This window comes from Bactrocera oleae, chromosome 4 (assembly GCF_042242935.1).
Source record: "Bactrocera oleae isolate idBacOlea1 chromosome 4, idBacOlea1, whole genome shotgun sequence".
In the NCBI taxonomy this organism is placed as follows: domain Eukaryota; kingdom Metazoa; phylum Arthropoda; class Insecta; order Diptera; family Tephritidae; genus Bactrocera; species Bactrocera oleae.
This window is the reverse complement of record NC_091538.1, coordinates 63966769-63992487: the sequence shown is the minus strand read 5'-3', so window position 1 is coordinate 63992487 and position 25719 is coordinate 63966769. Positions and strand designations below refer to the sequence as shown.

General features: G+C 33.9%; 1 protein-coding gene across 11 annotated transcripts in view; it reads right to left on the bottom strand.

Moving 5' to 3' along the window:
- Liprin-gamma (liprin protein kazrin) overlaps positions 1–25184 on the bottom strand; it is a 207188-nt gene extending 182004 nt beyond the window's left edge. For 8 of the 11 annotated variants that reach the window (XM_070108854.1, XM_014248125.3, XM_036369938.2 and 5 more), the window contains exons 1-2: positions 24900–25184; positions 19002–19444 (exon numbers count right to left, since the gene is read on the bottom strand). The gene's annotated coding sequence lies outside the window, so the exon portion shown is untranslated. Of the gene's footprint in view, positions 1–19001; positions 19445–24382 lie in introns of all 11 variants that reach the window. The other 3 variants (XM_070108855.1, XM_070108856.1, XM_070108857.1) reach the window with 3 other exon arrangements.
- Between the last annotated feature and the right edge of the window lie 535 nt (positions 25185–25719).

Genomic DNA, 25719 nt, shown 5'->3' with positions numbered 1-25719 from the left:
CCGACATTTCCTGCTAGGCTTCTTCATGGCAAACTTACATTTAATAAACATTATTCAAGGTATAAAAATCAAACCCATTTGAAAAACCAATGGTATATTTGTTACTTCTTTGTTCGCTATGTTCTGTTTCTGCTTTGTCAACAAATAAACAGGGTAAAGAGGATTATCCACTTATACAGGGTCCGCCAACGGATTAGTATGTTTTTCAAATGGGTAGTACTCGGCGTCTGGGCCGCTCAGAGTGGTGGGGTTGGTCTCATTGTGTTCACAACGAAGGGGAGCTTTTTTCAGGTCAGTACTCAAGATGGTTTGGACCATGCAGCAACGTGTTTTCGCCGTAAGTCGTTTCTTGGTTAACGGATCGATCGTCCAGATTCAGCGTGACTTCCGTCGGCATTTTAACATTCCCCACCGCGGAACTATCCCCAATCGGAATTTAATAATGGTGTGGGTGAACAATTTTAACGAAACGGGAAGTGTTATGAAAAGAAGAACGGGAGGAAATCGAACTGCACGAACTCCGGAGAATATTGACAGAGTCAGGGTCGCTGCCCTCCAGAGCCCCAACCGTTCTGTCCGACTTCGTGCGTCCAATCTTAATTTGTCTCAGACAACTGTGCGTCGAATTTTGAAGGAGGACCTCAAATTCCATCCATACAAGTTGGTGATAACCCAGCAATTGTTAGAAGGGGACTACGACCAGCGTAAGTTGTTTTGTGAGTTGTCTCCTGGCCCCCTGGTCCCCAGATCTGTCTCCTTGCGACTTTTTTTTGTGGGGATACCTAAAAGAGAGAGTCTACAGAGAAAAGCCGAGGACCCTGCACGAGTTGAAGGAGGCCATTAGTGAAGAAATCCGACGAATCCGTGGAAAGCGTTTTTCGTCAAATGAAGAAGCTATTACAGCCGTAGACGGGTATTTTGCAGAGATTGAATAAAAAATATATATTTTGTGCGAAAGAACAATATTTTTTCATTTCGAGCGCAGAAACTTTTCAACCAACCCGTATATCTCGAAAATAACCCACGTCGGCTAAATAATTGGACTCTAGTTGAACCTATCGGAATTTTAGACATAGTGACTTTACCTATAAGCCTGAATAATCTTCATATAAATGCAACGAACAACATACAAACTTAATTGTGTATTTAGAATGAAATATAATTAGCCACGACTGTTCGTTTACGAATGAATATTTTTATTGACGTTATTTATGTGGTATATTTTTGAGTACCTGCTGGTCTTACTTTCACGCTGTTGCCCTATTTTAATAAAAATCTTATTAACCGCAAAAGTTTATAATATTCATTCAACAACTTACAATGATGCATGAAACAAGCATATTCAGCAACAATACTCAGAAGAACAGATGGTATGAAGTGTTTTAAGCATTACCGCTACAGCCATCAACAATCTGCCGCGTTTAAACTGATGAAAGCAACAATACATACATATGCATTAGATGGGGTCGCCCATATAGATTGGTAGACGAGTAGAGATAATTCAGGGGGCATAAGAATGTAAGCGAAACCTCTCGTTAAAGAGGTAGTTTGGGTATTATCAATATTTTTATATCTTAGACCTTCTCATTAACCAATGAGATCAAATAACTCGACTTCTACCTCGAGAAATTAAAAGTTTAGATAAGCATTAATCTATGTAATTTTAAGAGTCAGCAAGAATGATGATTTTTGTACAAGTATATGTAACTTTAAAAGTAAACAAAGATGTTGGATTTTATTATTGATAAAAAGTCCATCCAAAGCAACTTCTCGAGGTTAGGGGAATTGCAAAAATATTTCTAACTCCTGAGGACGACCCGGTCTAATAAATACCTGCTATAAAAGCTTATCCGTTCATTTACTTATCCGGACATAAAGTATATAAAACAAAGCTCCTTCAGAGAGTAAATTACACGTAAGATTACCGCGACCATCGAATTGACTACTTGAAACGGCTGAACGTGCGGTGCTGCCACAAGTGGTAGTTAAAAAGAGAGGAAGGTTGGAAAAGAATGCGGCGCCTCACTGGCGAAACAATGCACGATTAAGCCAATATTTACTCGCATCTATGTATATATGTATTGATAGTACTGAAGGTCTCTTCCCTCTTCGTAGGTACGGTATATAATATCCACGAAGTTTTCGTAATTGTAATCAATTAAATTCGTCCAAGAAAAATTCGCTACATTTTTCTGCAACAATAATCTTAATTAAATTTTCGTGTAGAATAAGAATGTGAAATGGAGCGCAGATAATGGGGCTGGACAAGTACTAGCGGTAAAACCAACTGACATGTTTCCAAAAAGAAAATCTAAAACACCCACAGCACAACAAGTAATGACAACAAGGTAGATAATACACGCAGCAAGCATCGTCAAACAGCAAAACGTATTTTTATATATATTATATATACATACACGCATACAAATACAGCGATACAAAAGTAAACGTGTCGCCCAATGGCTCTTTGAATGACGGCGTGGCTCATCGCGTGTTTCCCATTGTCTCTTATATTAGAATTTGATTGTTATTCTTGTTTTTTTTTGTTCTTTGTTGTTGTTGATGTTTTTCTTCTTTTGTTTTTGTGTGTTTGCTGGCTTGGCCATCGTTAAAATCCGAGCAAATTGTGTTCCAAATTCTTGTTGGGCTTTCAAGCAGAAACTAATTTGCTGTGCTTTTAAGCGCACTTGTTGTTGCAATTGCTCAGTTTGTTATGATTATAAAGGGTGTTTGGATAAGGTATTAACATAAAAATAAAATTAAGAAATTAATACAACAGAAGAAAGTTTATTTTTGTAATTTATTGTTGAGAAAAGTTATTATTTTGCTTATTTGCGTAAGCAATTACTGAAAGTTTGGTGTACTAGTAATAACATTTCGGTTTAAGATAACAATAAAGCAATAAAAAATGGCTGATTCTAACGAAAATATTTCTATTCACATCAAATGGTTTTCTCTAGGTCTAACAAGTACTAAATTTAATTTTGTTAAGTTATTTAAAATTAATTTTTTAAACAGGTTGCCACACTTTATAAAAATATCTTCGACATACATCTTTCATTAGCCTCTTTAGTTTGATATGCATACATTTTCAAATAGTTGTTTTTTTAAACAAAATTTTTTAAATATATGGCAACACGCCACCAAAAAATTATTTTGCGTTTAAGCTTTCTAAACATTTTCAGTTTTGTGTTTCGTTATTTCATCAATTTTTATTTCAAATTTTTTCTCAGCAAATGGCAGCCTTCAAGAAATTTAGTAAACTTTTTGAAAGCGATTCAACTTTCCATTGACACCTGATACTTCGAAGTGGACCAAATATAGTTGCATATATTTTCAGAAATTTTCAGAGAAAATTTTCCTTTTGTTAAGGGTCCAAAACCGTTCGCTTTAATAATACTTTTTTTTTAATTTTTAAGTTCTGTAAGTCCAAGAAACGCACTGTATTGCTTGAACGTAGGATAGGTTTTAAATTACCAGGTTTTTTCATATCTCTGATATATTATGCTTCTTCGTCTTTTCATATAACCATCCATATGAAATAGAAAAGCTTCAATGGCTGTTCTATTCTTTGGTGTGACACTTTTTCCGCAATGGAAATCAAATACTCATGGATTCTTCAAAACTTAACTCGTTCTCTTTCTTATATCGAGGGATGTATTGCTGAGGTAATTAAAGTTTTTATAGATATTTCTTATATGTAAATATTTTTATATTGTTTTTTATGTCTTCACGATTTTTTATATCTACACAAGATAACGATCCTATTTCTAATATCTGGCGCGACTCTTGTTCTGACTCAAACTTCTAAAAGATCACAAACTAAACACATATGGGCAGTTACATCACAAGAAATCACAGCTTTTTGTAAAGCCAGAACTTATTTTACTCCCGCCAAGCTTTACGGCAATATCGAAAAAATTACTGTGTTGCAAATAAAGTTACGTTGTGAAATCGCGTTGCAGCTAAATTCATGCTGTGTTCAGCCAATTAAATTATCGCTTTTTGCTTCTTTTCAGGAAATTCGTTGTATGTTTTTTTTTTTTTTTGGTATTGTTGCCTGTGGCTTGTTATTTTAACACAGTTCGTGTACTGGTCTCTCTTTGTGATTGCTGTTCTTTTCATTGTAGTTATTTTTGGTTCTACACACACACGCTCATATACGGATGTGTGTATGCTTTTACTTGTATTGTCATGATACTGTTGTTGAATGAAATTGATGAATGAAAGAATTCTCTTATAAATTAATTGAATTGTCACAGAGTGAAACTAAGAGCAAAAATTGCGAACAAAAAAGCGACAAACTAACTAGAAAATATGCATATTATTATATATGAATAACAACGGGAATTTAGTTTGCAACAATTTATAAATCTACAGATTTTCCCATAGAACACTCAAAAATGCTAATAAACATATATGTTAATATATTTATATACCACATAAACCACATAAGCATCATCTTAACTTTCTGTTCTGCAGTTTTTATGAAAATTTCGTGGTACTGATTCAGAATGTTCTGAACCGATAAAAAAATATGAAAAAATATTATTTTGATGTTGTTTATACGACAGTAGGGTCCACGTAACCAGAACGGAGCCGGATTTTATCCGGTCAAGGACTGTCAACTTCGCAGAATTTTGCCGCTACAACAACATAAGAAAATCTGATATCTCGAGGTTGGTGAAAAACCGCAAATGTCTTATGAGATTACCTTTTTACCTGACATTACTATCATTTAAATGGGAAAACGACAGTTATTTTTTTTTTTTTTTAGTAATAATGGCTAAACTCACTCACTACCAATAGGTGCTAAGCTAATTTTATTTCTTGCTATGAATATATAAATCTCTTAAACTATGAGTAATACATTTTAGAGCACACTCAAAATCACAAAGTCTTTATTATTTTCTGACCTATATACTCGTACCTTCTAATTATACTCTGAAGTGGAGAGTAAAACAACATAACAACTCATTCCAGAAAGCCCCATATTTCTAACCGTAAACGATATTGTACTATTGTAATATAACTTAACGTTAAGAAGCTTTAACGGATTGTTCTCCATAGGTTTAATATCTGTCCGAATTGGTGTAATACATCTTCAAAGTTTACATCCACTTAAAAGTCAGAACAAACCCCCTTTTTTTTTTGAAGAAAATAAATATCCTATTGAAGAAAATAAATATCCTTTTACAAAATTTAATTTACTTTAATAATCGGTGATTCATTTTTTATTTCCTTGATCTCGTAGCCGATCTCCAAGCGGACTTACAAAAAAACAGTATCTGGTGGTGAGAACGATTCTTCTGCTTAAAATTATCTCAAATCCAAAACCCAACCAATTTTGTTATTACAAAGGATGGATACAGGTAATAATAGAATTTAGATTTTGACAAAATGAGGCCTACCAAAAAAATCGAGATTTTGGCAAAAAGTGACTTAAAAATTCGAAATTATTATAAAAATCGTATTCGTCCTTCAATCATTACCAGTGACAAATATATCTAAAAAGATTGTGTGAAAATTTCACGTTATTCGGCCCAACTTTTCCGGAGACATTTTTCTCACCGACTCTTAAAACAGCATTTCGAGAATTTTCTAAATAATTTTCCTTCTATTAAAGCCGTCGTTGCGCAGTCGACAACATGAGGTGAGAGAATTTTAAAAATTAACATTTCTGCCGTACGAGTAGAAGTTCTAACACGATATTTCTACCGCTTTAAAATATTTAGAAAGCCTGTACAAATGATAATACAATATATAATATTAAAAATATAAATTTTCAAAAAAAATTTTAATTCAAAATTGCCAAATAAACTGTTAAATACAATATTTTCTAATGGTTCAATATACATCTTTTAAATTTTCCTTTAGGCAGCTTATAAAATTTCTTTGCGGCAAATTTTATCAGATACTGGAAGAAAATGAAGTATCATATAATATAATGAAGCGAAAAGTAAGTAGTGAAACATATCGCAAATATATACTAAAAGCACCCTGTTTATAAAATAAACAAAATCAAAATTAAGATTTTAAGAATTTTCTTTATTAAATACACCGACAGCAAAACAAGTATGATAAGCATTTGCCACTAAACATCTTTCACGAATAAACAGAGCAAAAACCTGACCCCCCATGCGCCTCTACTGTCATCAGCTAACCGAAATATTTGTAAAATGCCACATAGGTAGAAGAATATTGTCGCTGAAGCCATTAAATGGGAATTAATAAAGCAGAAATTAAATTAACAACAATAAAACCGACACAACAGTAGCGACAGTCAACAATCTCTGTCACACAGCGAATTGTAGCATTAAAGCCAGCAACAAAACGCACTTGTATTAAACGAAAGCAATAAAATAAACAATAATCACAATAATAAAATAACATTTATAATGGTGATTATAATGAGAGACCGGAATGCTCGAGTGGCTTCCATGATTTAAGCATTAAGTTATGCTGCGCACACATACGCACAGCTATACACTAGTATTTGTATATGTACGTATGAAAATATTCTCGACATAGTTCTATACATATATTTTATATGTATGTCTATATGACGGCATGTACAAATACGACTGGAGCCATTCAATTTTCGTATGTTTTCCAACGCTAATTCGCAGTTAGCATGTTATAATGGCATATTTTAATTTTTTGTTTTTGTACAAATGTGTGCGTAACCTCTTATAATAACATTTTGATAATTGTTTTTTGTACATTTATATAACTGTTTGTTTATGTGCCATCATTTAATTTTTGTTTCCGTGCAATTTAATGCCACTTACAAGCTGTCGCACAGCAAGAATTCAATATCTGATTTCGCCAAAAACTCTTTATGGTATATTTACCGATATGCCAACTGTAATTGAAAGCGAGACCGTTGGGCGAAATATAAATAGCTGGAGTAGGGTGAAAAGGCTCCCAGTAGAGCTAAGTTTATGTAACTAGTATGCCGAAAAGGTACTTTTCACTACTGAAAAGAGGTTTTAAAGTATATATCAAACAAAACGGATTCTGTAAGAGAGAATTCTTAAAATAAATTTTTAATTTATCACCAATGACAACGCGATGCAAAACTGACATCATTTTGTGTAAACAAAATTTTACAAGTGTTTTTTCGGTTTTTCATTTGTCTTTATTCAATGCATGTGGCACCCATTTTCCACACTTTTGAATCTTTCCCATAGCTTTCAAACGGTCTGAAATTGTTTGTTGTGCAACGTTTAACACGGCTGCCATTTGCTTTTGACTCATCTTCATCCAATATTGCCTGCAATTCGGCGTCTTCAAACTTTTTTGGTGGTATTCGACGTTCTTTATTTCTCCCATCAAAAGCATTATCTCTGAACCATTGAAACCATCTTTTACATATTGCTTCTGATAGAGCATGATCACCACATGCATTGACAAGCATTCGATACGATTCTGCAGCATGTTTCTTCAAATAAACACACAAAAATAATGCTTTCCGCAAATCATCACTTTTCGGTAAAAAATTTGATATTTTTAACACAATTAAAAAATAATATTTTATTTGTTCAATGACGGTAAGTTTATTGAATCAAGTTTGACAGATGTCATGCCAACCAAACAGAAAAAAATTAACTATCGTTCGAAACAAATGTTCCCTACCAACATCTAAATAGCCTTGTAAAGAATCAAAGTGTATTAATTTCTGTAGCGGAAATTGTTATTCCAAGATATTAGTTAGGCAGAGATGTGGAATTAAAAGTGTAGTTCTTTTTTAGCGAATAATACCCTATGATCAAATTTGACTAGGACTGCTCCATTTAAACTGCGCGCTCAAACTGAATTGACTAAAATTTGTTTCTCGAACGCATCATTATTGGGGACGAGACGTGAGTTTGTCAATATAACGTCGAAACTGTCATAAAATCTAGCGAATGGCACTCCAAAAATTAACCAAAACCGAAAAAACCACTATAAAGTCAGACTAAAATCAAGGTGATGCTTATCATTTTCTTTGATTACCGTGGTGTGGTTCACTATAAATTCATTCCACAGGGTGAAAGGGTCAGTAAAGAATACTAGTTAGCCATCTTGAGGCGTCTACGGGAAGCAAAAACACGAACGAGAGTTATCGCCCAGTATTAGCTTTAGCTCCTATTGACTTTTATCTAATGAAAAATCAGCTTCGGGGAACGCGCCATGAGTTCAGTTTTATTAAAATACCTTAAAATATGGTTTCTTTTTGACAGTCCGGGTCACTTTTGATCAGAAGGTATACTAGACGAAGTTTTAAAAACTAATATTATTCCGTTAACTAGATAGCAGCGTTACTATCGCACAGACACCTCATTAGAACTCTCGAACAACAAACTGTAATAATTATGAAATTCCAATTACAAAGACTGCTTCAAATTGAATTAGTTAGGTAATTTTGTCACATATGGATAAATTGTCGAAAAATTGCACTAAAACAACAACAAAATGAGCATGTTAACACGATGTCAGCGAGAAACTTGTAAAAGCTGCTAATTTCAAATTAACTTTCATAAACTAAAACTACGAATATGCAAATATGCACAAAGGTACTAATCAGCAAAATACGCCACACACATTCTTACTCATCCTATGTACATCCATAACCACACCCACTCATATGCAAATATTTCATACTTGGTATGTGAATGTAAGTATCTAGAATTTCAGCATTTTAAGCGGCTCAACATAATTTTCTATAAATATTCCATCGTAAATGTATATTTCTGTGTGTGTGCAATTAAAAATATATATTCAAATGTGTGAAAGTATAAGTAAGGTTTTATAGTATATATGTGTACTAATATACAAATAGATTCTCTGTGAGTCTTTTGACAAAATATGTCCTAACCAAATTTATCGTTTCAAAAGTACAACACGGCGTATGAGTTATGCATTTACATATAATGTATAAGAGATATATGTGCAACATACTCCTGAATAGATGCATATTAACAATATTTAAACAGTGGCTTATGCAAAAAAAAACTTTCAAAGAAGGGCGTTTTTTATTAAGAGAAGGTATCAAAACTATAAAATACTTCCTCAAAATATATAAAAGCAAGAAAATATGTTAACTTCGACTGAACCTTCACAGGCGCATTTTTTATATCACTGTGTATTTAACTAAAACTAAAATTCAAGTCTTAGTTACTTAATAAGGTAAAAATATATTTTAAGAAAAACTTTATCCAGATTTTGATTAGTCAGTTTGAATGGCAGCTATATGCTGTAGTGGTCCAATCTGAATAATTTTTTTGAAAATTGTACCGTTACCTTAGAAAATAATACAATCTAAATTTCATGGAGATATCTTCTAAAATAAAAAAGGTTTCCATACAGTAACTTGATTTTGATCGTGCAAAATTTTAGATCGATATCTCGAAAATTGAGGGACTATTTCTTGTTTACACGAACAGAGATGACTACCTTTTAAGGGACAAATGAGGGACCTTTTTTTTCTTTTGCATGTATGTTGAAAATCCTAAAATTTGTAGCTAATCCGACAACTTCTTTTGGAATATTTGTAAGAATTTTTTAGCTTAGTGTAAAAATTTCTCCGAAATGTACTATGTGTCATTTCATTCCTCGATTGCAACAAGACATTTCTTTGGTCTTTGGTTTGTATATAATTTTAAGCAGAAACATCTTCTTCACCGCCGGACACTTTTTTCGGAGGGCCCCCTAGAGAAGGGTCACGGAGAGAATCCAAATTGTCGAAATAAATCTTCTTGAATAATATTTTTTGAATTTAACCCGCCGACATTGACGCTGGGTCAAGCTCATATGTATGCTTTTTTTGTAGATAGGTTAGTGTTAGTTTGGTACTCAGCCTCAAAAATCCTCAAAAGTGATTAATAAAACCCCTTTTAATCCCCTTTATCTAAATCTTTATATTAAGAGTAAAATTTTAATATACATCATTCGTCTATGTGGAGGTGGTTACACAAATCTGGTAAATATATATATATATTTGTATACATGAAATTGTCTGTGCGGTTGCTGTGATGTGATTTTATGTATGTGGCATGTAGCTGAATAAAATATTTACAACAATAATTGCCCACCGAATTTAACCAAAAACTTTCTGCTGACATGAAAATTTAATATGCATGGAATATGACGTTTACAAAATATAATATACAGCCAAAAATTAGCAGAAGAACAAAGCATCTGAAGGAGAATTTTAAAAGGCGATCACTATCAGCTAGTAAAATTCTATGAAGTCTTCCTTTGGCACTGTGCACTCGAAGAAACGCTTTTAGTTGTAGAGGATAGAAATAGAAAACAACAAGTGTAGTCGAGAAAATATTTACAACAAATTAAATTGAGATATCTCGCACAATGACCGCTATATATGTCTGGATTAATTCGTGGGCGAATTTCACTCGTTCTCAAGAATAATTCGTTCCATATTTTTAGCCTAAAGTCAGCCATAGGCACTGGTGTTGTCATATTCGGTATCTGAGGGTCCGATTAAACCAATCTTGGATGAGTTGACAAGTATTAGAGGCACTATATTGTAATATTAATATTATGCTATTGATTTTTGATTTATCTATTGTAAAGTGAAATAATTTGGCGTAAATGATGTCATGCAGGAGGAAGTGGACATGATTGTAGTCCCATTTCGACTACCTTGACCTCGTCTATTAATATTTTAATATATTATTTATATACAACGCTATATCTATCTCGAATAATTTTTGGTGTTACAAAACTAGTACACTCTGTGCTACATATTGGAAAATAAAAAAATTAATAATCAATAATTCTATCATATAAAATAGCAATAATAATATTTTCGCTCCTAAAGCCATGCTATAATTTTCTCTGAGTGCATCGTAACGCACAAGAGCTCTCTTCATTTACCACAACGCAACGCAACGCAGACGCAGCTAAAAGTGTGAAATTTTATTAAACAACAAGCCACCACGAGGCAAATGCATTGTCTACAACAACAACAAAAACAATAACAAACGGTGACAAGGACAAGTGGCCAAGCTGAGTAGAGCAGAGCTAAGCCGTGCTATGAGCAAATTCTACAGCGACGCTGTAATCCGGATGTAGGGGGAAGGGTGGTGAACGGTAGCGGTTGCATGTTCGATGCCACTGCGCGCCATCAGCAAGCGGTTGATGGCAGCCTCAGCGAGTGTGTTGACGAAAGTGACAAAGTGCAGTGCAAATACACTCACGCGCTTAAAAGGAAGCAAATATGAGAAAGCAAAAATAGAATACGAGTATGTAAAAGTCAAAAAACAGCAAACAATAAAAGTATTTAAAAAAGCAACAACACTGCAAAGAACGCATAGAAGAGAAAATGCAAATGGAAATGAATTTGCGTTGATGAATATTCTCATGCATACACACACATGCATGCAAATATGCACAAAGCACTTTGCCCTACGCGCCGCCATCGCATATTAAAGTGAGTGGCAACGCATAATATTCGTACTTCGCTCCAAGGATATAGACAAGTGAAAACCTCTGCAATGCAAAAGCCTTGTGTTTGTTGCTTATCCTTGCGCTGGTTTTTGTCTTTGCGTCTCAGCGCTTTTTCTCGTCACTCGTTCCTCGTTTCCTTCGACAAGTGTTCGTTGACTTTTTAGTTTTGTTTATTCTGCTATGTACTAGCATGCTGTTGCTTGTTTGTTGTTGCCATTGTTTACACTTATGCGCACATAGCACTGCAACAGGCCTTGGGTGAATTTATGAATTGCACCAGCGAAGTGTGAAAAGGGCTTTTTTTTTGTTGTAAACCGCTATTGTTACTGACTCATCGATAAAAAAGTGACACGTATTAATACATGTGCGAGCACACTCGTTTACTTGTATGTATTGGTGTAGGTGAAAATACCCAGCGTTACACACATACATACATATTGCGAACTATGCTCAGAGCAACGGCTTAGAACGGAAAGTAGTTTTTCACCTTCGATGTGAACTGAAGTGTTTTTTGCAATATTTCACAAAGCATAATTTTTTCTAAATATATATTGTTGCCGCAAAGAGGAAATCTTATCTTTTTGAATAGTTAAAAATTTCAAATGACGTTTATGGTAAATGACAAATCATAAATTACAAGCGATAAGAGGCAAATGGCAAATGAAAAGTTAATAATTGCAAAGATCAAACAATAAATTAGCAGTATAAAGCCACAAAGTTACAAATGACTAATGATAAGTGAGCATGACTCATGACAGATGCCTGATAATCGATAAATTACTAGAGAAAAATAGCTAATAACAAATGACAACCACTTCTAACTAATCATTAAATGAAATTTTGCAAATAATCTGTATCAAAGTTACAAACTAATAAATGGTAGGTGAAAAGTAACAATTACTTAAGAAAGAGAACAGATAATAGCAAGAATCATTTAACAAGAACAGATATCAAAAATTGTCAAATGACAATTAATAAGTGCCAAATATCAACTCATTGTCAAATAACATAATCTAATAAACGCAATTGCAAAAAAACTAATGACAGATTGCTAATGTCAATTATGACAGATAACTGGTAATATTTCATTTGATCAAATGTGACCCGGACTGGCATATTTAAACCAGCGCATAAAACGATTCGATAAAAAGTTTTTGGATTCTTACAACCTTTTTTATAAGCGTGTGCAGTTCGATCTTCATACATATGTCAATTAGTGTTTGGCAGCTGTTTGTTTACAACGCGAAAAGTTCGTCTGGCAATCGTTGTCATAGAATAAAATATTCGTTCAACGGCAATGTCGCCGAACTGTTTTAGGAAGTCTACTTACTTACGAACACAAGTGAGTGGCACAAAGCATTGAGTGAAATTCGTGAAGTCATCGAAAATTTTCCTCATTCGAGTCGTCCATCCACCTCTGTTACTAACAATAATATCGAAAAAGTTAAAGAAATCGTGCTTGAAAATTGTCATATTGGCAAGAGAGAGATTGCGGAGGATCTCAACATCTCTTATGGAAAGACTCAACGCATTTTGTTTAATGTCACTGAAGGTCATCCCAGCTGAGGCTTATAACACGTGTATGGAAAATGGGATTAAGCGTTGGCATGCTTGTACTGGCTCATTTTGAAGGCGAGAATAAGAATTTGTGGTAAAATACGAAAAAATCTAGTTTTTTTGTCAGTTAGAATAAATTATGATCAGATTTAATTTGTATAGTGCCACTTTCTATAATTCTACAAAAAATTTCCAACGTGAAAAAGCTCAATGTCACCCTATAATTTCACTTAAGAAATTGCAAATTTAAAACCAAAAATTTAATTAACTGACAGCAAGCATTTAGAAAAATTTTCGAGCAAATTTGCATTTTATATAATCATCAGGATCCCAGTTCACTGCCTATAGAAATTATCCAATCAAATCGCAAATCTTATTCTTAATGACCAGTATCGGAATAGTATGCTTTTAAAAACAGCGATGAACATAGAAGTGACGTTTCATCATTATTTTACTTGGGAAGAGTCAAGTGACCTAAACTTATATCGAATTTGTAGATTGGTAGATAAATTCATAAAAAGTTATCAGGCAATGCTTCATAATTTTTCCCGAATAAATATAAATTCTTGAGAAAGGTCCAGGGCATTGCAATCAGAAAAAACTGACCTACAGACCATAATGTTAAAACCCCGACGTACAATCTTAGATTAGCATCACTATTATTGGATCAATATGGGAACACAACAAAAACAAATAAAAATAGGGGACATGAAGCGTATGTGCCACAATACAACGCGAACCTACCCGAATGATATAGCATCTGTTCCAAGACAAGCAGATGGTGTTGCAAAAAAGACGAGTAAAAAGATTTATTAACGATAAATTGTATGTGCCACTAAAGCACTGTAAAGACTAATCTCCTTTGCCAACTTCTTCTTGCAACGAATACAAAATTGATCAGAGGCGTGTAGATTGGTTGTTGGCTTCGAAAGACTCCCATTGTTATTGCTATTGTTCATTGCAAACACACACTCACGTGTTCATGCAATATGTATGCACGATTACTTGTGGCAACTCCTTGACGCCTACTTTCGCCGCCTAAGCTGTTGTTTGCCTCGATCTCATTGCTGCTTTACTCGTTCACTTCTTGTGCTTGCCATTTGTTTTGCTCTCCGGGTGTATATGTGGCAATTTCAAAACAATTTCAACGGCATTAATCATTCCTCCAGCTCGTGTGTGCAACAACAGCAACAGCAGGCGCTAGAAAACAGCCGGTGTTAGTGTACGCTGAGCAACAACAATTCCCACAAATGTCGCATATCCTTTTTAGACTGCATCAGGTTGCGTCTCATTGTTTCATTGTTGTTCCTTCTTTTTGTTTTTGTTTTGTTTTTGTATTTCTTCGTGTTGTTACGGTACTGTCCTTATCGTCTGTTGTTATTTGTCGTTAGATTGTTGTTGTTGTTTACATTGTTGTTGTTGTTTAGATTATTGTTGTTGTTCATGTTTTGTGCGCTTTGTTGTTTTCCCCGTTGGCATCGTCACTTGAGCGCTAATGTTGACAAAACGCATTTTAAGCACTTCAATTTGCCCCTGTACGCTACTCCGGCCAACAAAAAGGCGACAAGTACGCCCACTTAGAGGTGGTGCGTCCAATACCAATGTCGAGCGTTACACCACAACTAACTGCCAACTGCCACCTGCCAACCGGCATCAACTTCCAATCTCGCTCACTCGACTTTTGTGATTTTGATTTGTGTTTGTAATTTTCTGTGTTTGCACTTTTGGTGGGTATCCTTTTTTGCGTTGCTCCTTTCCGTTTCCTGTTTATTGTACCTTTTTTGTGATTTTTTTGTTTACACTGCTGTTCCATTGTTCACTCTTTAAGTGCAGCCCATCTTTGTAGCCTTTTTGCTTGAATTTTATTGTGAAAGTATATTAAAATTCCATATAATCCTTATGTGGTATGCTAATATTTATTTATGTAATTCTATGTGAGCAATGAGGAGGTTATGTGGGTAAGAACTGTTGTACAAATTTAAATTCGACGTAATTTAGGTACATATACATATACGATTATCGCATTTACATACGTAGTCATAATATAAATTTGTCTGTAGATCCATGTGTCTCAGTCAATCTAACTTAACATGTATAAGTTATTTACCATCTGTTCAAATTCGACCCGGCCTAAACACATTTTTACATATTTTAATAGAAATCTTTATTAACGCCTTCAAAACAAGCTTCTGAGCCAATAAAAGCATACCGATACAATCATACCAATACTTAATCTAATTTTCCATCCAGCTGTTATAAGCCTCAACTGGGATTACCTTCAGTGCCTTCAGCGAATTTGGGTTTTTCTGGTCTCGGCTCAGTTTTGGAGCGCCATTCGCTAGATTGTTGTACAATTTCGTCGTTATATTCACAAACCTACGTCTCGTCACCAGTAATTATGCGTTTGATGAATGTAGGATCCTGAAATTTTGGTACGAGTCTCTTCATAGCACGATTCACACCCAAAACATTAACCAAAATGTGTTGAGTGCATCCATAAGAAATGTTGAAATCTTATGCTATCTCGCTAATTACAACACGACGATTTTCATGCACTGTTTCTCTAAATTTTTCGATGTTATCGATTCTCCAAAACACTTCTGCAACATTTTTAACGATTCTGTAATCGTGATTCTATCCGCGGTAAAAATCGTCTGACAAACTTTTCGCTATGTAAGCAAACATCTGCCAAACACACACTAATTGACATATGGAGATCAAACTTCACACGAACATAAAAAAGTGGTACCAATCTAGAAAAACATTTTGTATCGATTCGGTGTGCGCACGCTGTTTAACCAGTCCGAGTCAAATTTGGTATTTCAACAACAACTCTTTATTCGAGTAGGAAGAGTAAAAATCAGATACTTTTCAGGGTAAGACTTAATAGAAATTCTAACCAATTTAAAATTATCCCATTTCCACCTATTAATAACCGAATAGGTTAGGTTAATACCATTTCGTAAGTCATAGGGCTCAAATCACTATCGCCTTTTAATTTGAAATTACAAAAAAAATGTTATCCGCGACTGATCGCTCTTCGCAAAGTAGTTCGCATTGAACTCAAAATTTAACAGCCTTCATTTTAAAGTCAGCTGAACCAAAAATATTGTATTTAGGGATCAATACATATTTTTTTTTAATTCGAGATCTTCCCATAAATATTTTGTATTTTTTGTAATAAGAAATATTATAACATCTCTGTACCTTTCGCCAGAAAAAAATCTTAACAACAAAATGTTTATCTACCAGGTCTTATATACATTGACATATACTGTACATAAATGCCTTTCGCCTTTCCAGTCATTTTGTACCAACTTAAACCCATCCCATTGCTAACAAAAACGTTTAAGCTTTTGTGTTTCTGCAAAGAGCACAAATGTTTACCACCTTCACTTTCCCATCCGAACTCAAACGATTAAATGTATGTAAATTCGTTTTGAATTTTGCATGAAACCATTGCTCTCTTTTACTCAAGGAAGTGTGTAATTTATGCAAGTCAAACTTCACTCAAGTCATATTAAATTGTCGTTATTGTGTGCTTAAAGCTATAAAGCAGTTGTACTTGTACATATTATATACTTGTACATATTATTACATATATGACACATTTACCAAACACAAACACATTTATACAAAATATAGCATTCTTAACTGATAATCACAGAATTCACTTCTTCAAGCTTACTTATCCGGGGCAGACCGGTAAATAGTCAGTTTGAAGTGTTTCGTGATTTATGATTTGCAAAGTGGCACACTAATATTTATAAAACGAAAGCTACATATAGCGAAAGCCCTGATAGATACACTCGTACGAATATGTTCCTGGATAATAGGTGAATAAGTGAGCAACAAATGGGCATGTTTAGATGTGTTCTTTTCCCCGTTTATTGGTTTTGGAAAGATTTTATTAACTTGTTAGGATGAGATGGTACTGAGCTATTTTTTAAATTTTCAATTGAACCACAAGTTTGGTAGAAATTTTATGTTTCCAATGGGAAGTAGAGGTCGCAAAAGAGATTCTTAACAACCTAGCTGAGGACCCTACATTCTTCAAACACATCATTACTGATGACGAGACGAGGGTTTATAAATGTGACGTGGAACTGTCCAACAATTTCACGAATGGCGCTCCAAAAATAAGCCGAGGCCGATAAATCAGAAAATTGGCTGAAGGTCAGTGCCTGAAGGCCATCCCAGCCGAAGCTTATACGAGTAAAAAGTGTATGGAAAATTGGGATCAAGCGTTGGCATGATTATATTGACTCATAAGTCTATTTCCAAGGCGATAATAAAGATTTGTGTTAAAATACGTGAAAATAGTTTTTTTTTAATCAGTCTGGGTCACGATTGATCAGATTGTATTAACGTAGAGGTAACCAAAGAATATTATTTTATAAAAATTATTATTACCAGCTGAAGCTAGCAAAAGGAAACTATTTTTTAAATATAATAAATTCCATATTTTTCTATTTTTTCCTTTATTTATTATTCAAACTTGTAATATGCATTAAAATGACGATAACTTTTTCGGAAACACTATTATGAAATTCTCGCGTTAGATATCAATTATAACGGAGGCACAATCTCTATTTAAATGCAAATTTTATCAATTAAAATATGATTTTATATTTAATTAAATAGTTAAAAAGAATTTTTTCACATAGAATTACAGTTAGCTCGTGATTTAAAGAATCGTTATGACATCACATCACAATTTTTCTTAGTTCAAAGCTACTATATAGATATACTTGTACAAGTACAGTTTGATAAGTCAGTGAAATTTTTAACTTGACTTTAAATGATAAATAAGAAGAGCCGTCTCCAAGCTCCAAATATGGGATAGACAAGCAAATATGGTCTTGATATAATTAGATGACAACTTATGTTATATATAAAGTACACACTTATAGTCATGCTAACATTATAACAATTATTATAACATGCATAATAAAAATTGTGAAATAAAAAAATTTATTTTTTATATTTCGATAGATTATACTTTTATAAATATCTAAAATAGTTTTTGAGTTCCAAAGTGTAGCCGCTTAGTTCAATTAGTTCCATCCGTTTATCTTTAAATGCGTTTTTCTTTAAGCCACATTTTTCAAATTTGCTTGAGTGATTACTTAGAGACAAATGATTCTATTACTATCAAATTGAATATATATTCTAAATACATATAGATCTTCCTACAAAGACCTACAAGTTTTTTATCTGATGATAAATCGACTAAATCACTCCAGCAGTGAACGATCTTTGCTTTAGCGCCGTTAACAATCGCGTGTAGCTCGAAAAATATTTAATTTTTTTTCTACAAAAGTTGCGCTGTGTATTCTTAAATATATCTATAGGGTATATATATATAAAACAATTGATACAGTAGTATTACAAAAATCGCTTTTTCTTAAGCTCTTACTCTACGTATGCCATTAATGAATTGGGTCATCGCGTATCGACTGTATCGAAGCTTAGTTCAATTTGCTTTGCACTGTAATTTATCAAAACCAAACGTACCGAAGAACTCAAAATAAGGAAACTAAGAAAGTCTTGATATGAAAAACAAAAGAAAAAAAATATTTTTTATATTATTACAAGGCTCCTTAAGGGTAAACAAGCCTATTCTCCAGAATACGACCAGCAAGCTAGTAGCATCGTATTTTACAGATTAGTAGGGTCATTAAAATAAATACTTGTTTAATGGTGTTAAGAAACTTATTATTTCAAAATAATAAAACTTGAAGTATGTCAAATGTCACTGTCTTATCAAACTATCCTCGAATAAATACTACACGTCTGAACGGCCACCAAACTGGCCGATGTCGGCATTCAAGTATTTCATCAATGCATATAAGCCGCCACAGCGATGAAAAAGTCTGGTAAAGCGACAAAAAAACATTTTAAGAAAAAACAACAAATATGCGTAGCATTGGAAAAAGTGCTGCATAAAGTTTCAAAAAAAAGCAAATACTGTGATTTTTTCAACTTACCAGCACTTACGCTGCGGATAGCAGGGATTAATCCTTTTTTTGCGCTAAAGCTGCAATAACAACAACACAGCTATGGTCAAATGCAATACGGCAAATATACAGCTATACATATGTGTGTACATATATATATATATATGTATGTGTCTGTTTCTGCGGTAACCGCGATTGCTTTGCGATGTTGCGTTGCGTTTAAAATGTATAAATATATATGTAGGCAACGAATAAAGGTAAATCACTTTTTACGAACACACACACATACATATACCCACTGACCGACCGACACCGAACATCTCAATCCGTGAAACAGTTCGATGGCTTTGCAAAAATCAAATTCAAAAACAATTCGACGAACGCGTCCGAATGAATTCGTTGGACAGTAAAGTTGCATCTGATTGCAGATTGTTATTGTTGTTGCTGTTTGTGCTTACATAATTTTTCAATTTCTGTTGCAATGGCACGTACCGGTGAAATGTAAAGAAATGATAAAAAACGAATACAATTATGGAGCGAAAACAAGCGCGAGCAAGGAATCGATCGCGGTAAGAGGAGGCATGTACTTCCGTTACAATTTTTTCTGTTTTCATTTAAATTGTTTGCTTTGCCGCTAAAAAATCACAAAATTTTAAGTTATTTGAATGAAAACAGATTGGGCGTAAGCGAAAATGTCAAGTGTTAAGTTCCCAAAAGATGAGCTTAATATAAAAGTTATAACTAGGCTTTACTCAATATACATAAGTTAGCATTTATAGATATAAGTATGTTGATATACATATAGTTATTAGTGGAAAGCTTTTGTCAGGCTTCTCCTCATATATATGTATGTTGTGTGCCTTATTTGCATGGAGGCAAATGAAGGGTCTTACAAGTTTAAATTTTCTAACAGAAAAGCCTTTTCATGACAAAGAGCTCGAAGGTGGTTTGTCATACCCAGCTAAGAAACGATAGCTATTAAAACAAATTAAAAGGGGTTGACCGGTAACTTGGATTAAACCCAGGTCTTGCGAAGGGGTAAGACCCGTCTCTAGAACTTTTACTATAATGGTCGTTTATCGTCTTTATATTTACATTATCAAAGCATGTTTTTTAGATATTGCTATAAGTCAAATGGTGCCGTGCATTCCAATATAAGAAAGTCGATAATATGTTAAAAGTATTTTCCTAGTTTAACCGAGTTGTAGTTTTCCGCTTTTTTTTTAAATAATAGTTGACGGTCGAAATGGAATAATTAAAAATATATATTAATATTAATTTAAACAGAAATTTTTACGAACAAAAAAACTCCATTCCCACGACAGTCGGGTCTAAGTAACCGGAACGGATCCGGATTTTTATCCAGCCAACTACTACATACTCGGCAGAACTATGATGTTACAATAACAACAACGAACAAAAACCCGTGTTTTCCGAGTACGAGGAACCAAATTTCGTATTTTTTTACCAAAAATGCAAACAAGCATCTGTTTCAAAAACATTTAGTTCTCCTCTCCCGCTTGTTCATGCTTATAATAGAGTTTCAAGAGCAAAAAAAATGCACTTATCTTAAGAAAAGGGTGTCGAGACTCCTGTAAAACCAAAGTTTTTTGAATCAATCTAGGTATTAGAGACTTGGAAGGAATCTATTTGTTATCGGAGATGAGGTTATGGAAGAAGTTTTGCCTGATCCTCTCTATCTGTCACCGCAACAAATTCTCAGATCTACTTTTTACAATAAAAACATTATAACTGTAAGCTACCCGCTAAATGTTGTATCTCCTAAAACTTTTTGCGGTTATCAAGCGCAGTTGTTACAAAAAAATAAAGTCTTCAGATTCCAATGCAAGTACAGCTGAAATTAATACTACTAAATACTATCTGATCAAATATGACCCAAACTGGTCCAATTAAACTGAGCGCGCAAGCAAATCGGTAATTAGTTTTTTATATTTTGGTACAACCTTTTTTAATGGTTGTACGAATTTTCATCTCCATATGTCATTTAGTGTGTATTTGCCGCCAGCTGTTTGTTTAATACGCGAAAAGTTTATTTCCAATGGAATCACGGCTACAGAATCATTTCAAATGTTGCAGAAGTGTTTTAGGGAGCCTACTTTATCAGGAACATAAGTATTTGAGAGACACAAAGCATTCAGTGAAGGTCGTGAAGTAATCAAAAACTTGTCTCAGGTGACTCTTCCGCCAACCGGTATTAAAGAAACAATGGTTGAAAATCGTTGTATTGAAATCACCCAGATAGCTTATCACCTAAATATATATATTTTATGTTTTTGATATGAAACATATCAATGCTAAATTCCTACCAAAAGACCTGGATTTTTTGCAAAAACCTCGTCGAATGGAGCTCGCAAAATAGATACTTCACAACGTACGTAACCGAGGTTCCTACATTCATCAAATGCATTTATAAATATGGCGTCGAAAATGTGCAATAAATCTAGCGCATGACGCTCCAATAATGAGCCGAAAAAATTAAAACTCGCTGAAGTCACTGAATGCCAACCCACCCGTATAACAACTGTATGGAAAATTGTATTAAGCGATTGAAAGCTGTTATTGTCTTGGGAGCCTATTTTCAAGACGATAATGAAAATTTGTATTGAAATACGGGAAAGTGTAGTTTTTTTTTTTGTCAGTCCGGCTCATTTTTGATCATATGGTAGATTTTACAAAACATTACTGAAACCCAAGCCATTCCCTACTTAGTCGCAAATGTTATTTCATTTGCATGTTAAAGCATTGCATTTATTACGAATAAGGTTAAAAGAAAAAAAAATTAAAATCTCCCGAATCGGCATATAAAAAACTGCAGACCATGAATACCCTCACTTTCAAATATGCTTCGCTGGAATTTGGTTGTTTTGTAACACCTTTTGTTGGCAGTCGCCACGCCTGAGCGCACAAATAGTTGCAACAAAAACTTTTATGACATTGGTTATATAAAAAAAAAATACTAAAAACTACATATGTACATATAAATATGTATAATAGAACATGTGTAATGCGCGCATCTAGTTAACGCGTTAAATTACTGCTTATTTTAGTTGGCTGAGCTGCGGGTGGTCGACGCAACTTTGCGTGCCACGCTTTTGGAAAAGTTAACGCTTTTCCGCGATGAGTAAGTAGCGCGTTGACAGCTATAACTGCATGCAACTGCAAGCAGACCGACATGCAAACCGACATACAAACTTATATACACACATTTGCACATGTATGTACGTCAAACCAAATTATAAACTTTTTAATTAATTAAATGCAATGCCAACGACTAAAATAGCAGCAACGAAAACAGTTAAACGGCTGTTGCATAGTTGCTAGTTAAGCAAATATGTATGTATGTAGATACACGTGTGATTACAGCAGCGCTATTATATTGACATACTATATGTACATATGTGCAGGCGTGTGCTGTTCATATAGTACAGTGGTTCTGCACCTGTCGTTAAATTAAAAATGTAAGTACATAATAGTAAAATGTTATGTTTTTATTTTACATATACTTGCTACTATATTTCTCGCTAGTCTTTACTGCTACGCTTTTACTACTACTTTTTTCTGGTGCATTTTTATCTCTTACTTTGTAGTTTTATAACTACTTATTTTACTTTTATTACAACTAAATTCTCTTTCGTGGGTTTACTGCGAATTTTAACAAGATTACTACTGCACTTTGTGTCGATGTCACTGACACCACCCACGTAGTGTCGTTAAACGATATGCCAAATATAGAAGTTTCATTATTTTGTACCCACTATTTTCCGTCATCGTTGCAAGTGTGGAGAGCTTTGAAAAATAATAGATATACTCTATATTATATGAGTAAAAGGTACATCGATATTTAAATTAATATTTTTTACCGAGAATGCGTTCAGCAAATTTTGAAATTTTTACAAAGCCTTAACGTACCAATTGAAACCTGAAAACATACAGCAGCTATCAAGATCTCATACAACTATGTGAAATATCTTTTACACCAAATGTGAATGTTGATCCGGTGCAATTTCTTCAAAATATATAAATATATTTCGCAAACCTGAATCTATTATAATCATATCTTTAAAAGTAAGTGATCATTCAGTATTGCATTATCGTTTGAAAGTAGCAGAGAAATTCAACTTAAATATTATATTAAAGTATTGAAAATGAAATCCGACTAATACAAATACTAGTTTCAACTCATTTGTCAACAACGTCATTTTGTCAGATTGCTACTGAGAAAGCGAAAGATAATTACATGATCAGAAAGCAAAAACCACGTGGTATATAATAACATTTTTATAATAGTTTGCGTATCAAAGTATGAATTATTTACAGTAAATTGCGTTTAAATGTTTAAGGGGTAAATTTAGTGTAAAATTCTAAACTATTTTTTTATTTGGAGTATATTTATTAATTATGTATAAATACATTCACAGAAGTTTTAAATATTTCAGACAGTAGTTTTCTTAAAAAAAGTCCCAAAATCACCTTTTATTAAAGCGATTACAACAAATGTGCCCCTTAATCCGCTGAAGAATACAATATAAATACAAAAATTGTAAAAAAAAAACTATATATTCTTTTCAAATTAGGCAGCATTTTTAATACGGTTAGTTTAGGTTAGATTATATGACCGATTTCCAACACGCAGAGCACACATGGACTTTAACTTAGACAGTTAAATACAAATCTTTAAGTGAATCAAATCCTCATGTACTGACAAAGTATCTTGAATCCCTCACAATTTAGGAGTATGAGATCCAATTTGTTACAATTTTAGTCACGCAAAACTAGGGCGCTCAAAAAGCAAGTGCTGGGCTAATTCTAGCTTGTCTTCTTCGGGATAACTTGGAAAATTGGCATGAGACAAGATCTTTTGGCGTTGAATGGACCTCTTGCGATTTACTTACAGTTTTAGCAGTGAATTTTTATTGTTGTCAAATGTCAACCTAAGTGAAACAATATTTTAGAAGAAATAATTTTAATAATTTTTTGGCCTTTATCGCTTTTGTAACTGCAGATAAATATATATGTATAAAGAGTATTCTGTTTCGAATCATATAAAAACCTGTATTTTCTGCTTTACATTTTTTATAGTCGAATAAAAACTTCAATTCAAATACTAATTTCATATATAGGCATTGATTTATTAACAATTTCACTAAAACAGATCACAATCGCGGCAAAGATTTTTGAAAAAAATTTCTTAAATATTATTTAGCAGTTAAATTAAATTCTGAAAATCCTTTCGAATAAAATTTGTATTGCTCAGTTAAAATCTTTCACTAAATTGTGCATTGGGTATAAAAGGTATGACAGCATCTCAAACTTTAACTTTGATTTTCGATTAGTTGCAGTTTTTATCAAAGGGAGTCGGGAAAATTGATTGTCGATTGTAGCATGCTCACCCCGAATAGCTGGGTCATTACTTCCGTATCATGCACGCGCACTTGATTTATAACGTTTGCCTTGCTCGAGCTTGCTTTGTCGCAAATTGCACACGCTGATGCCGAAAAAAGTCCCGGCGAAGGTGGAACGTTACAGTCGTTTGTTGTTGGCGTTGCGCTTTGCACGTTTTTACTGTTTATTTGATTCCTTTTTTCAATTGCACTTTTCACCGCTGCTCTGCATCACTCTTTTCTGCTAGTTTTCACATCATTTTCATATTTTATTGCAAAAAATTCAATTTATTTAAAACGCTTAAAGCGCTTTGGGTGGTGCGTCTGCGTGTGTGTGTGTGTGTGTGTGTGCCTGTCTGGACGAACTTTCAAACAAATCGCAAGCAAACAGTTGCCGGGTGCCACACACAGACGCACAGTTAAAAGCACAAACACTTAGTTAATACACACAGTCAGCCACCCACTCATGAACAACAACAATAACGACAACAGTAAAAAATTAATTTAAATTCAGCGCAACACTTACACAAATTTAAATGCACATTTACGGTTACCGTTACTTATGGCAGTCATATGCCGTACTTGCTCTGCTGATAGACTTCGTCATTACGAAAATTCACCGAAATTAAATCATCACTCAATTCATCAATTATGAATTATAGAATTTCATAAACACAACAAACAACGCTCCGGCAGTTGAGTCGTTACGAAGCGAGACGAATCGCATAAAATGTGAATTTTGTATTGCGAAGTGAGTATTTAATACACTCAAATCACTCGTTACTGATTTTCGAACATAGAACTTGTCGGCTGAACGTCGCACGCTAAACTGAAAAAATTCTACGCTGAATGAAATTTCAATTACATTCGGAATAGCTTTAATCTCCATCACCACCACCCCAACCACAACCCCAAAAAAAAGAAGAAAAATGCGACAAATATTTAAAAATCTATATGTACACGTACAACAACAATAATAACATCAACCACTACTGACACGAGTGGCAGCGGCGCACAAGCAATGGAATTGACGTCTCAGAAATACTCATTGAGTCACAGTTAGTTAGTCGACGTCCATACAGGGAGTGTATGCCCATACGCAAGTATCTGTGCGTGTATGTGTGGTATGCACTCAGACCGCCCGACAGCCGGTCAGCCCCATTTAAGTACTCTATTCTACACCATTCTATTCTAGTTAGTATTAAATAAGTATTGTGTGTGGAATTTCTGAAATGGTCAGTCTGCGTCAGCGCTCGCCGCTCTCTTTGTACACAATACACTTGCTACAAATACATATGTATATGTTTGTATGTATGAGTTTTCTCATTCACCGAAAAGTGAAAAAA